The sequence below is a fragment of the Schistocerca americana genome, unplaced genomic scaffold (assembly GCF_021461395.2).
Source record: "Schistocerca americana isolate TAMUIC-IGC-003095 unplaced genomic scaffold, iqSchAmer2.1 HiC_scaffold_910, whole genome shotgun sequence".
Taxonomy (NCBI): domain Eukaryota; kingdom Metazoa; phylum Arthropoda; class Insecta; order Orthoptera; family Acrididae; genus Schistocerca; species Schistocerca americana.
In genome coordinates this window covers 1-13,442 of record NW_025726687.1, presented here as the reverse complement: position 1 = coordinate 13,442, position 13,442 = coordinate 1, and the positions used below count along the sequence as shown (strand labels likewise).

The following is a 13,442-nucleotide window of genomic DNA, read 5'->3' as shown; positions in this document are numbered from 1 at the left end:
AAGGGACCAGAGTACAAAGGCGCGGACACGTTCACATACGCAAGAGTTCCAAGTAGTTTCGATGCTCTGGTATTACGACTGCAAATTCCGTCCGTTTTTAACGTCTTAAATTGAAGGGACAGTCACAAGTTGCTCCGTTTTCACTCCATGTCGACAATCACACAGCACCTGAGGTAACAAGCACATCTGAAGACCCATTGTGCACTCGACTGTTCATGCCAACTCACTGCCTCGCACTTTACTACTGTGTACCACTCTTGTCGTCCAACTGCAAAAGACTGGGCCACAACAACTTTCCGCGTCTCCATTGCACTGCGCAAACTACGAAACGCTCCCCAAACATGGCACTCACCCACGCAGACGACTTTTCCGACTTTACACGACGCTCACGCAACGCTCACGCTAGTGACAGCCTTATTTAGAGCTTGACGTCGCACACAAGCGAATGAGCACATTTCGCCGACGACTTAGGCCGCCCTCCTAGTGTGGCTGTTCGGTGTCTGCAGGCAGCGAGGGGCTGCAAGCTTCCTGTGTTCGCGCCTATGTCACCTCTGCTTGCTTGTCAGAGACAGAGTATCGCAAAACATACAACTCACTCCATGAATTGATTGCTACGGCATCTGTCATCAGCAGTCACAACTAGCAACACCAGTAGCAGCCGACTGCACGTCAAGAAATGGAATGTGCAGTGGGATTTTTGTGAATTCGGCGCAAGGCTGATCTTTGCGACATAGGTTTGAGAATCTTATGGGAACACTTGTACTGTTTCTAAATTAAGTGTAGTGGTGGGAGGAGGGTGCTCCGTGCGCATTACAGCACGCTTGCCAATTGTGGCTGCTAATCGTTGGCTCGTATCTGCCTTGACACATTTTCTGGCTGTGATATATTCCACTTGCATGGCAGTGTGCGCATGTTGGTGTGTTAAAAATTCTGGAGGCGCTGGGTATCGATCCCAGTACCTCTCGCATGCTAAGCGAGCGCTCTACCATCTGAGCTACGCCCCCTGCTGACGAACTGCGCTACATACAGCCATATCAATGACACAGACCCTTGCACTCCCATTATTCCGCTGACAAACACTACTCTCAATGTGTCCGTGAGGGTGTCTTTCAGGTTTCCTGCATTCTGTATCGAATCGTAGTTGGCCAAAATCAAAGTGGCACGCACGACGTCGAAAATAGCGTTCGGCCAACGCTCTGAGGTAGACGAACGTGTTGTCCACTCTCTAGACTTCATTGAGGTTAGGCCGTTATACCTAAGGCAGATTTGCACTCGATGACACCTCGACAACAGCCGGTCCTCACATTTACGTCTTGCTCTCCTTACGTCAGTATACGAGTCTGTGACGCTGGCTTTGCAACATCTTGCGTGCCTTTAGGCTCGCCGCGACCAACACTTACCACGCACTGACCACAAAACATGGAGGCGCCGGGGCTTGAACCCGGGACCTTTCACATGCAAAGCGAACGCTCTACCAACTGAGCTACGCCCCCAAGCACAACCAAGCTGCGCTGTTCTCCGTTCTTTGCTACTCTCATGTGCACGGACGCGATGGTTGGTTGGTTTGCAGGGGTGAAGGGACCAGAGTACAAAGGCGCGGACACGTTCACATACGCAAGAGTTCCAAGTAGTTTCGATGCTCTGGTATTACGACTGCAAATTCCGTCCGTTTTTAACGTCTTAAATTGAAGGGACAGTCACAAGTTGCTCCGTTTTCACTCCATGTCGACAATCACACAGCACCTGAGGTAACAAGCACATCTGAAGACCCATTGTGCACTCGACTGTTCATGCCAACTCACTGCCTCGCACTTTACTACTGTGTACCACTCTTGTCGTCCAACTGCAAAAGACTGGGCCACAACAACTTTCCGCGTCTCCATTGCACTGCGCAAACTACGAAACGCTCCCCAAACATGGCACTCACCCACGCAGACGACTTTTCCGACTTTACACGACGCTCACGCTAGTGACAGCCTTATTTAGAGCTTGACGTCGCACACAAGCGAATGAGCACATTTCGCCGACGACTTAGGCCGCCCTCCTAGTGTGGCTGTTCGGTGTCTGCAGGCAGCGAGGGGCTGCAAGCTTCCTGTGTTCGCGCCTATGTCACCTCTGCTTGCTTGTCAGAGACAGAGTATCGCAAAACATACAACTCACTCCATGAATTGATTGCTACGGCATCTGTCATCAGCAGTCACAACTAGCAACACCAGTAGCAGCCGACTGCACGTCAAGAAATGGAATGTGCAGTGGGATTTTTGTGAATTCGGCGCAAGGCTGATCTTTGCGACATAGGTTTGAGAATCTTATGGGAACACTTGTACTGTTTCTAAATTAAGTGTAGTGGTGGGAGGAGGGTGCTCCGTGCGCATTACAGCACGCTTGCCAATTGTGGCTGCTAATCGTTGGCTCGTATCTGCCTTGACACATTTTCTGGCTGTGATATATTCCACTTGCATGGCAGTGTGCGCATGTTGGTGTGTTAAAAATTCTGGAGGCGCTGGGTATCGATCCCAGTACCTCTCGCATGCTAAGCGAGCGCTCTACCATCTGAGCTACGCCCCCTGCTGACGAACTGCGCTACATACAGCCATATCAATGACACAGACCCTTGCACTCCCATTATTCCGCTGACAAACACTACTCTCAATGTGTCCGTGAGGGTGTCTTTCAGGTTTCCTGCATTCTGTATCGAATCGTAGTTGGCCAAAATCAAAGTGGCACGCACGACGTCGAAAATAGCGTTCGGCCAACGCTCTGAGGTAGACGAACGTGTTGTCCACTCTCTAGACTTCATTGAGGTTAGGCCGTTATACCTAAGGCAGATTTGCACTCGATGACACCTCGACAACAGCCGGTCCTCACATTTACGTCTTGCTCTCCTTACGTCAGTATACGAGTCTGTGACGCTGGCTTTGCAACATCTTGCGTGCCTTTAGGCTCGCCGCGACCAACACTTACCACGCACTGACCACAAAACATGGAGGCGCCGGGGCTTGAACCCGGGACCTTTCACATGCAAAGCGAACGCTCTACCAACTGAGCTACGCCCCCAAGCACAACCAAGCTGCGCTGTTCTCCGTTCTTTGCTACTCTCATGTGCACGGACGCGATGGTTGGTTGGTTTGCAGGGGTGAAGGGACCAGAGTACAAAGGCGCGGACACGTTCACATACGCAAGAGTTCCAAGTAGTTTCGATGCTCTGGTATTACGACTGCAAATTCCGTCCGTTTTTAACGTCTTAAATTGAAGGGACAGTCACAAGTTGCTCCGTTTTCACTCCATGTCGACAATCACACAGCACCTGAGGTAACAAGCACATCTGAAGACCCATTGTGCACTCGACTGTTCATGCCAACTCACTGCCTCGCACTTTACTACTGTGTACCACTCTTGTCGTCCAACTGCAAAAGACTGGGCCACAACAACTTTCCGCGTCTCCATTGCACTGCGCAAACTACGAAACGCTCCCCAAACATGGCACTCACCCACGCAGACGACTTTTCCGACTTTACACGACGCTCACGCAACGCTCACGCTAGTGACAGCCTTATTTAGAGCTTGACGTCGCACACAAGCGAATGAGCACATTTCGCCGACGACTTAGGCCGCCCTCCTAGTGTGGCTGTTCGGTGTCTGCAGGCAGCGAGGGGCTGCAAGCTTCCTGTGTTCGCGCCTATGTCACCTCTGCTTGCTTGTCAGAGACAGAGTATCGCAAAACATACAACTCACTCCATGAATTGATTGCTACGGCATCTGTCATCAGCAGTCACAACTAGCAACACCAGTAGCAGCCGACTGCACGTCAAGAAATGGAATGTGCAGTGGGATTTTTGTGAATTCGGCGCAAGGCTGATCTTTGCGACATAGGTTTGAGAATCTTATGGGAACACTTGTACTGTTTCTAAATTAAGTGTAGTGGTGGGAGGAGGGTGCTCCGTGCGCATTACAGCACGCTTGCCAATTGTGGCTGCTAATCGTTGGCTCGTATCTGCCTTGACACATTTTCTGGCTGTGATATATTCCACTTGCATGGCAGTGTGCGCATGTTGGTGTGTTAAAAATTCTGGAGGCGCTGGGTATCGATCCCAGTACCTCTCGCATGCTAAGCGAGCGCTCTACCATCTGAGCTACGCCCCCTGCTGACGAACTGCGCTACATACAGCCATATCAATGACACAGACCCTTGCACTCCCATTATTCCGCTGACAAACACTACTCTCAATGTGTCCGTGAGGGTGTCTTTCAGGTTTCCTGCATTCTGTATCGAATCGTAGTTGGCCAAAATCAAAGTGGCACGCACGACGTCGAAAATAGCGTTCGGCCAACGCTCTGAGGTAGACGAACGTGTTGTCCACTCTCTAGACTTCATTGAGGTTAGGCCGTTATACCTAAGGCAGATTTGCACTCGATGACACCTCGACAACAGCCGGTCCTCACATTTACGTCTTGCTCTCCTTACGTCAGTATACGAGTCTGTGACGCTGGCTTTGCAACATCTTGCGTGCCTTTAGGCTCGCCGCGACCAACACTTACCACGCACTGACCACAAAACATGGAGGCGCCGGGGCTTGAACCCGGGACCTTTCACATGCAAAGCGAACGCTCTACCAACTGAGCTACGCCCCCAAGCACAACCAAGCTGCGCTGTTCTCCGTTCTTTGCTACTCTCATGTGCACGGACGCGATGGTTGGTTGGTTTGCAGGGGTGAAGGGAACAGAGTACAAAGGCGCGGACACGTTCACATACGCAAGAGTTCCAAGTAGTTTCGATGCTCTGGTATTACGACTGCAAATTCCGTCCGTTTTTAACGTCTTAAATTGAAGGGACAGTCACAAGTTGCTCCGTTTTCACTCCATGTCGACAATCACACAGCACCTGAGGTAACAAGCACATCTGAAGACCCATTGTGCACTCGACTGTTCATGCCAACTCACTGCCTCGCACTTTACTACTGTGTACCACTCTTGTCGTCCAACTGCAAAAGACTGGGCCACAACAACTTTCCGCGTCTCCATTGCACTGCGCAAACTACGAAACGCTCCCCAAACATGGCACTCACCCACGCAGACGACTTTTCCGACTTTACACGACGCTCACGCAACGCTCACGCTAGTGACAGCCTTATTTAGAGCTTGACGTCGCACACAAGCGAATGAGCACATTTCGCCGACGACTTAGGCCGCCCTCCTAGTGTGGCTGTTCGGTGTCTGCAGGCAGCGAGGGGCTGCAAGCTTCCTGTGTTCGCGCCTATGTCACCTCTGCTTGCTTGTCAGAGACAGAGTATCGCAAAACATACAACTCACTCCATGAATTGATTGCTACGGCATCTGTCATCAGCAGTCACAACTAGCAACACCAGTAGCAGCCGACTGCACGTCAAGAAATGGAATGTGCAGTGGGATTTTTGTGAATTCGGCGCAAGGCTGATCTTTGCGACATAGGTTTGAGAATCTTATGGGAACACTTGTACTGTTTCTAAATTAAGTGTAGTGGTGGGAGGAGGGTGCTCCGTGCGCATTACAGCACGCTTGCCAATTGTGGCTGCTAATCGTTGGCTCGTATCTGCCTTGACACATTTTCTGGCTGTGATATATTCCACTTGCATGGCAGTGTGCGCATGTTGGTGTGTTAAAAATTCTGGAGGCGCTGGGTATCGATCCCAGTACCTCTCGCATGCTAAGCGAGCGCTCTACCATCTGAGCTACGCCCCCTGCTGACGAACTGCGCTACATACAGCCATATCAATGACACAGACCCTTGCACTCCCATTATTCCGCTGACAAACACTACTCTCAATGTGTCCGTGAGGGTGTCTTTCAGGTTTCCTGCATTCTGTATCGAATCGTAGTTGGCCAAAATCAAAGTGGCACGCACGACGTCGAAAATAGCGTTCGGCCAACGCTCTGAGGTAGACGAACGTGTTGTCCACTCTCTAGACTTCATTGAGGTTAGGCCGTTATACCTAAGGCAGATTTGCACTCGATGACACCTCGACAACAGCCGGTCCTCACATTTACGTCTTGCTCTCCTTACGTCAGTATACGAGTCTGTGACGCTGGCTTTGCAACATCTTGCGTGCCTTTAGGCTCGCCGCGACCAACACTTACCACGCACTGACCACAAAACATGGAGGCGCCGGGGCTTGAACCCGGGACCTTTCACATGCAAAGCGAACGCTCTACCAACTGAGCTACGCCCCCAAGCACAACCAAGCTGCGCTGTTCTCCGTTCTTTGCTACTCTCATGTGCACGGACGCGATGGTTGGTTGGTTTGCAGGGGTGAAGGGACCAGAGTACAAAGGCGCGGACACGTTCACATACGCAAGAGTTCCAAGTAGTTTCGATGCTCTGGTATTACGACTGCAAATTCCGTCCGTTTTTAACGTCTTAAATTGAAGGGACAGTCACAAGTTGCTCCGTTTTCACTCCATGTCGACAATCACACAGCACCTGAGGTAACAAGCACATCTGAAGACCCATTGTGCACTCGACTGTTCATGCCAACTCACTGCCTCGCACTTTACTACTGTGTACCACTCTTGTCGTCCAACTGCAAAAGACTGGGCCACAACAACTTTCCGCGTCTCCATTGCACTGCGCAAACTACGAAACGCTCCCCAAACATGGCACTCACCCACGCAGACGACTTTACACGACGCTCACGCAACGCTCACGCTAGTGACAGCCTTATTTAGAGCTTGACGTCGCACACAAGCGAATGAGCACATTTCGCCGACGACTTAGGCCGCCCTCCTAGTGTGGCTGTTCGGTGTCTGCAGGCAGCGAGGGGCTGCAAGCTTCCTGTGTTCGCGCCTATGTCACCTCTGCTTGCTTGTCAGAGACAGAGTATCGCAAAACATACAACTCACTCCATGAATTGATTGCTACGGCATCTGTCATCAGCAGTCACAACTAGCAACACCAGTAGCAGCCGACTGCACGTCAAGAAATGGAATGTGCAGTGGGATTTTTGTGAATTCGGCGCAAGGCTGATCTTTGCGACATAGGTTTGAGAATCTTATGGGAACACTTGTACTGTTTCTAAATTAAGTGTAGTGGGTGGGAGGAGGGGTGCTCCGTGCGCATTACAGCACGCTTGCCAATTGTGGCTGCTAATCGTTGGCTCGTATCTGCCTTGACACATTTTCTGGCTGTGATATATTCCACTTGCATGGCAGTGTGCGCATGTTGGTGTGTTAAAAATTCTGGAGGCGCTGGGTATCGATCCCAGTACCTCTCGCATGCTAAGCGAGCGCTCTACCATCTGAGCTACGCCCCCTGCTGACGAACTGCGCTACATACAGCCATATCAATGACACAGACCCTTGCACTCCCATTATTCCGCTGACAAACACTACTCTCAATGTGTCCGTGAGGGTGTCTTTCAGGTTTCCTGCATTCTGTATCGAATCGTAGTTGGCCAAAATCAAAGTGGCACGCACGACGTCGAAAATAGCGTTCGGCCAACGCTCTGAGGTAGACGAACGTGTTGTCCACTCTCTAGACTTCATTGAGGTTAGGCCGTTATACCTAAGGCAGATTTGCACTCGATGACACCTCGACAACAGCCGGTCCTCACATTTACGTCTTGCTCTCCTTACGTCAGTATACGAGTCTGTGACGCTGGCTTTGCAACATCTTGCGTGCCTTTAGGCTCGCCGCGACCAACACTTACCACGCACTGACCACAAAACATGGAGGCGCCGGGGCTTGAACCCGGGACCTTTCACATGCAAAGCGAACGCTCTACCAACTGAGCTACGCCCCCAAGCACAACCAAGCTGCGCTGTTCTCCGTTCTTTGCTACTCTCATGTGCACGGACGCGATGGTTGGTTGGTTTGCAGGGGTGAAGGGACCAGAGTACAAAGGCGCGGACACGTTCACATACGCAAGAGTTCCAAGTAGTTTCGATGCTCTGGTATTACGACTGCAAATTCCGTCCGTTTTTAACGTCTTAAATTGAAGGGACAGTCACAAGTTGCTCCGTTTTCCACTCCATGTCGACAATCACACAGCACCTGAGGTAACAAGCACATCTGAAGACCCATTGTGCACTCGACTGTTCATGCCAACTCACTGCCTCGCACTTTACTACTGTGTACCACTCTTGTCGTCCAACTGCAAAAGACTGGGCCACAACAACTTTCCGCGTCTCCATTGCACTGCGCAAACTACGAAACGCTCCCCAAACATGGCACTCACCCACGCAGACGACTTTTCCGACTTTACACGACGCTCACGCAACGCTCACGCTAGTGACAGCCTTATTTAGAGCTTGACGTCGCACACAAGCGAATGAGCACATTTCGCCGACGACTTAGGCCGCCCTCCTAGTGTGGCTGTTCGGTGTCTGCAGGCAGCGAGGGGCTGCAAGCTTCCTGTGTTCGCGCCTATGTCACCTCTGCTTGCTTGTCAGAGACAGAGTATCGCAAAACATACAACTCACTCCATGAATTGATTGCTACGGCATCTGTCATCAGCAGTCACAACTAGCAACACCCAGTAGCAGCCGACTGCACGTCAAGAAATGGAATGTGCAGTGGGGATTTTTGTGAATTCGGCGCAAGGCTGATCTTTGCGACATAGGTTTGAGAATCTTATGGGAACACTTGTACTGTTTCTAAATTAAGTGTAGTGGTGGGAGGAGGGTGCTCCGTGCGCATTACAGCACGCTTGCCAATTGTGGCTGCTAATCGTTGGCTCGTATCTGCCTTGACACATTTTCTGGCTGTGATATATTCCACTTGCATGGCAGTGTGCGCATGTTGGTGTGTTAAAAATTCTGGAGGCGCTGGGTATCGATCCCAGTACCTCTCGCATGCTAAGCGAGCGCTCTACCATCTGAGCTACGCCCCCTGCTGACGAACTGCGCTACATACAGCCATATCAATGACACAGACCCTTGCACTCCCATTATTCCGCTGACAAACACTACTCTCAATGTGTCCGTGAGGGTGTCTTTCAGGTTTCCTGCATTCTGTATCGAATCGTAGTTGGCCAAAATCAAAGTGGCACGCACGACGTCGAAAATAGCGTTCGGCCAACGCTCTGAGGTAGACGAACGTGTTGTCCACTCTCTAGACTTCATTGAGGTTAGGCCGTTATACCTAAGGCAGATTTGCACTCGATGACACCTCGACAACAGCCGGTCCTCACATTTACGTCTTGCTCTCCTTACGTCAGTATACGAGTCTGTGACGCTGGCTTTGCAACATCTTGCGTGCCTTTAGGCTCGCCGCGACCAACACTTACCACGCACTGACCACAAAACATGGAGGCGCCGGGGCTTGAACCCGGGACCTTTCACATGCAAAGCGAACGCTCTACCAACTGAGCTACGCCCCCAAGCACAACCAAGCTGCGCTGTTCTCCGTTCTTTGCTACTCTCATGTGCACGGACGCGATGGTTGGTTGGTTTGCAGGGGTGAAGGGACCAGAGTACAAAGGCGCGGACACGTTCACATACGCAAGAGTTCCAAGTAGTTTCGATGCTCTGGTATTACGACTGCAAATTCCGTCCGTTTTTAACGTCTTAAATTGAAGGGACAGTCACAAGTTGCTCCGTTTTCACTCCATGTCGACAATCACACAGCACCTGAGGTAACAAGCACATCTGAAGACCCATTGTGCACTCGACTGTTCATGCCAACTCACTGCCTCGCACTTTACTACTGTGTACCACTCTTGTCGTCCAACTGCAAAAGACTGGGCCACAACAACTTTCCGCGTCTCCATTGCACTGCGCAAACTACGAAACGCTCCCCAAACATGGCACTCACCCACGCAGACGACTTTACACGACGCTCACGCAACGCTCACGCTAGTGACAGCCTTATTTAGAGCTTGACGTCGCACACAAGCGAATGAGCACATTTCGCCGACGACTTAGGCCGCCCTCCTAGTGTGGCTGTTCGGTGTCTGCAGGCAGCGAGGGGCTGCAAGCTTCCTGTGTTCGCGCCTATGTCACCTCTGCTTGCTTGTCAGAGACAGAGTATCGCAAAACATACAACTCACTCCATGAATTGATTGCTACGGCATCTGTCATCAGCAGTCACAACTAGCAACACCAGTAGCAGCCGACTGCACGTCAAGAAATGGAATGTGCAGTGGGATTTTTGTGAATTCGGCGCAAGGCTGATCTTTGCGACATAGGTTTGAGAATCTTATGGGAACACTTGTACTGTTTCTAAATTAAGTGTAGTGGTGGGAGGAGGGTGCTCCGTGCGCATTACAGCACGCTTGCCAATTGTGGCTGCTAATCGTTGGCTCGTATCTGCCTTGACACATTTTCTGGCTGTGATATATTCCACTTGCATGGCAGTGTGCGCATGTTGGTGTGTTAAAAATTCTGGAGGCGCTGGGTATCGATCCCAGTACCTCTCGCATGCTAAGCGAGCGCTCTACCATCTGAGCTACGCCCCCTGCTGACGAACTGCGCTACATACAGCCATATCAATGACACAGACCCTTGCACTCCCATTATTCCGCTGACAAACACTACTCTCAATGTGTCCGTGAGGGTGTCTTTCAGGTTTCCTGCATTCTGTATCGAATCGTAGTTGGCCAAAATCAAAGTGGCACGCACGACGTCGAAAATAGCGTTCGGCCAACGCTCTGAGGTAGACGAACGTGTTGTCCACTCTCTAGACTTCATTGAGGTTAGGCCGTTATACCTAAGGCAGATTTGCACTCGATGACACCTCGACAACAGCCGGTCCTCACATTTACGTCTTGCTCTCCTTACGTCAGTATACGAGTCTGTGACGCTGGCTTTGCAACATCTTGCGTGCCTTTAGGCTCGCCGCGACCAACACTTACCACGCACTGACCACAAAACATGGAGGCGCCGGGGCTTGAACCCGGGACCTTTCACATGCAAAGCGAACGCTCTACCAACTGAGCTACGCCCCCAAGCACAACCAAGCTGCGCTGTTCTCCGTTCTTTGCTACTCTCATGTGCACGGACGCGATGGTTGGTTGGTTTGCAGGGGTGAAGGGACCAGAGTACAAAGGCGCGGACACGTTCACATACGCAAGAGTTCCAAGTAGTTTCGATGCTCTGGTATTACGACTGCAAATTTCCGTCCGTTTTTAACGTCTTAAATTGAAGGGACAGTCACAAGTTGCTCCGTTTTCACTCCATGTCGACAATCACACAGCACCTGAGGTAACAAGCACATCTGAAGACCCATTGTGCACTCGACTGTTCATGCCAACTCACTGCCTCGCACTTTACTACTGTGTACCACTCTTGTCGTCCAACTGCAAAAGACTGGGCCACAACAACTTTCCGCGTCTCCATTGCACTGCGCAAACTACGAAACGCTCCCCAAACATGGCACTCACCCACGCAGACGACTTTTCCGACTTTACACGACGCTCACGCAACGCTCACGCTAGTGACAGCCTTATTTAGAGCTTGACGTCGCACACAAGCGAATGAGCACATTTCGCCGACGACTTAGGCCGCCCTCCTAGTGTGGCTGTTCGGTGTCTGCAGGCAGCGAGGGGCTGCAAGCTTCCTGTGTTCGCGCCTATGTCACCTCTGCTTGCTTGTCAGAGACAGAGTATCGCAAAACATACAACTCACTCCATGAATTGATTGCTACGGCATCTGTCATCAGCAGTCACAACTAGCAACACCAGTAGCAGCCGACTGCACGTCAAGAAATGGAATGTGCAGTGGGATTTTTGTGAATTCGGCGCAAGGCTGATCTTTGCGACATAGGTTTGAGAATCTTATGGGAACACTTGTACTGTTTCTAAATTAAGTGTAGTGGTGGGAGGAGGGTGCTCCGTGCGCATTACAGCACGCTTGCCAATTGTGGCTGCTAATCGTTGGCTCGTATCTGCCTTGACACATTTTCTGGCTGTGATATATTCCACTTGCATGGCAGTGTGCGCATGTTGGTGTGTTAAAAATTCTGGAGGCGCTGGGTATCGATCCCAGTACCTCTCGCATGCTAAGCGAGCGCTCTACCATCTGAGCTACGCCCCCTGCTGACGAACTGCGCTACATACAGCCATATCAATGACACAGACCCTTGCACTCCCATTATTCCGCTGACAAACACTACTCTCAATGTGTCCGTGAGGGTGTCTTTCAGGTTTCCTGCATTCTGTATCGAATCGTAGTTGGCCAAAATCAAAGTGGCACGCACGACGTCGAAAATAGCGTTCGGCCAACGCTCTGAGGTAGACGAACGTGTTGTCCACTCTCTAGACTTCATTGAGGTTAGGCCGTTATACCTAAGGCAGATTTGCACTCGATGACACCTCGACAACAGCCGGTCCTCACATTTACGTCTTGCTCTCCTTACGTCAGTATACGAGTCTGTGACGCTGGCTTTGCAACATCTTGCGTGCCTTTAGGCTCGCCGCGACCAACACTTACCACGCACTGACCACAAAACATGGAGGCGCCGGGGCTTGAACCCGGGACCTTTCACATGCAAAGCGAACGCTCTACCAACTGAGCTACGCCCCCCAAGCACAACCAAGCTGCGCTGTTCTCCGTTCTTTGCTACTCTCATGTGCACGGACGCGATGGTTGGTTGGTTTGCAGGGGTGAAGGGACCAGAGTACAAAGGCGCGGACACGTTCACATACGCAAGAGTTCCAAGTAGTTTCGATGCTCTGGTATTACGACTGCAAATTCCGTCCGTTTTTAACGTCTTAAATTGAAGGGACAGTCACAAGTTGCTCCGTTTTCACTCCATGTCGACAATCACACAGCACCTGAGGTAACAAGCACATCTGAAGACCCATTGTGCACTCGACTGTTCATGCCAACTCACTGCCTCGCACTTTACTACTGTGTACCACTCTTGTCGTCCAACTGCAAAAGACTGGGCACAACAACTTTCCGCGTCTCCATTGCACTGCGCAAACTACGAAACGCTCCCCAAACATGGCACTCACCCACGCAGACGACTTTCCGACTTTACACGACGCTCACGCAACGCTCACGCTAGTGACAGCCTTATTTAGAGCTTGACGTCGCACACAAGCGAATGAGCACATTTCGCCGACGACTTAGGCCGCCCTCCTAGTGTGGCTGTTCGGTGTCTGCAGGCAGCGAGGGGCTGCAAGCTTCCTGTGTTCGCGCCTATGTCACCTCTGCTTGCTTGTCAGAGACAGAGTATCGCAAAACATACAACTCACTCCATGAATTGATTGCTACGGCATCTGTCATCAGCAGTCACAACTAGCAACACCAGTAGCAGCCGACTGCACGTCAAGAAATGGAATGTGCAGTGGGATTTTTGTGAATTCGGCGCAAGGCTGATCTTTGCGACATAGGTTTGAGAATCTTATGGGAACACTTGTACTGTTTCTAAATTAAGTGTAGTGGTGGGAGGAGGGTGCTCCGTGCGCATTACAGCACGCTTGCCAATTGTGGCTGCTAATCGTTGGCTCGTATCTGCCTTGACA

At 51.1% G+C, this 13,442-nt stretch overlaps 16 non-coding genes across 16 annotated transcripts; all 16 read right to left on the bottom strand.

The window, feature by feature from the left end:
- Positions 1-931: 931 nt before the first annotated feature.
- Trnaa-agc lies at positions 932-1,004 on the bottom strand. Its single transcript has one exon. It is a non-coding gene; the product is annotated as a tRNA-Ala (tRNA).
- Positions 1,005-1,420: 416 nt separating this feature from the next.
- Positions 1,421-1,493, bottom strand: Trnaa-ugc. The gene has a single exon. It is a non-coding gene; the product is annotated as a tRNA-Ala (tRNA).
- Positions 1,494-2,495: 1,002 nt separating this feature from the next.
- On the bottom strand, positions 2,496-2,568 carry Trnaa-agc. Its single transcript has one exon. It is a non-coding gene; the product is annotated as a tRNA-Ala (tRNA).
- A 416-nt stretch (positions 2,569-2,984) lies between these two features.
- Positions 2,985-3,057, bottom strand: Trnaa-ugc. Its single transcript has one exon. It is a non-coding gene; the product is annotated as a tRNA-Ala (tRNA).
- Positions 3,058-4,070: 1,013 nt separating this feature from the next.
- On the bottom strand, positions 4,071-4,143 carry Trnaa-agc. The gene has a single exon. It is a non-coding gene; the product is annotated as a tRNA-Ala (tRNA).
- Positions 4,144-4,559: 416 nt separating this feature from the next.
- Positions 4,560-4,632, bottom strand: Trnaa-ugc. Its single transcript has one exon. It is a non-coding gene; the product is annotated as a tRNA-Ala (tRNA).
- A 1,013-nt stretch (positions 4,633-5,645) lies between these two features.
- On the bottom strand, positions 5,646-5,718 carry Trnaa-agc. The gene has a single exon. It is a non-coding gene; the product is annotated as a tRNA-Ala (tRNA).
- Positions 5,719-6,134: 416 nt separating this feature from the next.
- On the bottom strand, positions 6,135-6,207 carry Trnaa-ugc. The gene has a single exon. It is a non-coding gene; the product is annotated as a tRNA-Ala (tRNA).
- A 1,006-nt stretch (positions 6,208-7,213) lies between these two features.
- Trnaa-agc lies at positions 7,214-7,286 on the bottom strand. The gene has a single exon. It is a non-coding gene; the product is annotated as a tRNA-Ala (tRNA).
- Positions 7,287-7,702: 416 nt separating this feature from the next.
- Trnaa-ugc lies at positions 7,703-7,775 on the bottom strand. The gene has a single exon. It is a non-coding gene; the product is annotated as a tRNA-Ala (tRNA).
- A 1,016-nt stretch (positions 7,776-8,791) lies between these two features.
- On the bottom strand, positions 8,792-8,864 carry Trnaa-agc. Its single transcript has one exon. It is a non-coding gene; the product is annotated as a tRNA-Ala (tRNA).
- A 416-nt stretch (positions 8,865-9,280) lies between these two features.
- Trnaa-ugc lies at positions 9,281-9,353 on the bottom strand. Its single transcript has one exon. It is a non-coding gene; the product is annotated as a tRNA-Ala (tRNA).
- A 1,004-nt stretch (positions 9,354-10,357) lies between these two features.
- Trnaa-agc lies at positions 10,358-10,430 on the bottom strand. The gene has a single exon. It is a non-coding gene; the product is annotated as a tRNA-Ala (tRNA).
- A 416-nt stretch (positions 10,431-10,846) lies between these two features.
- Trnaa-ugc lies at positions 10,847-10,919 on the bottom strand. Its single transcript has one exon. It is a non-coding gene; the product is annotated as a tRNA-Ala (tRNA).
- A 1,014-nt stretch (positions 10,920-11,933) lies between these two features.
- Trnaa-agc lies at positions 11,934-12,006 on the bottom strand. Its single transcript has one exon. It is a non-coding gene; the product is annotated as a tRNA-Ala (tRNA).
- A 416-nt stretch (positions 12,007-12,422) lies between these two features.
- Trnaa-ugc lies at positions 12,423-12,495 on the bottom strand. Its single transcript has one exon. It is a non-coding gene; the product is annotated as a tRNA-Ala (tRNA).
- Between the last annotated feature and the right edge of the window lie 947 nt (positions 12,496-13,442).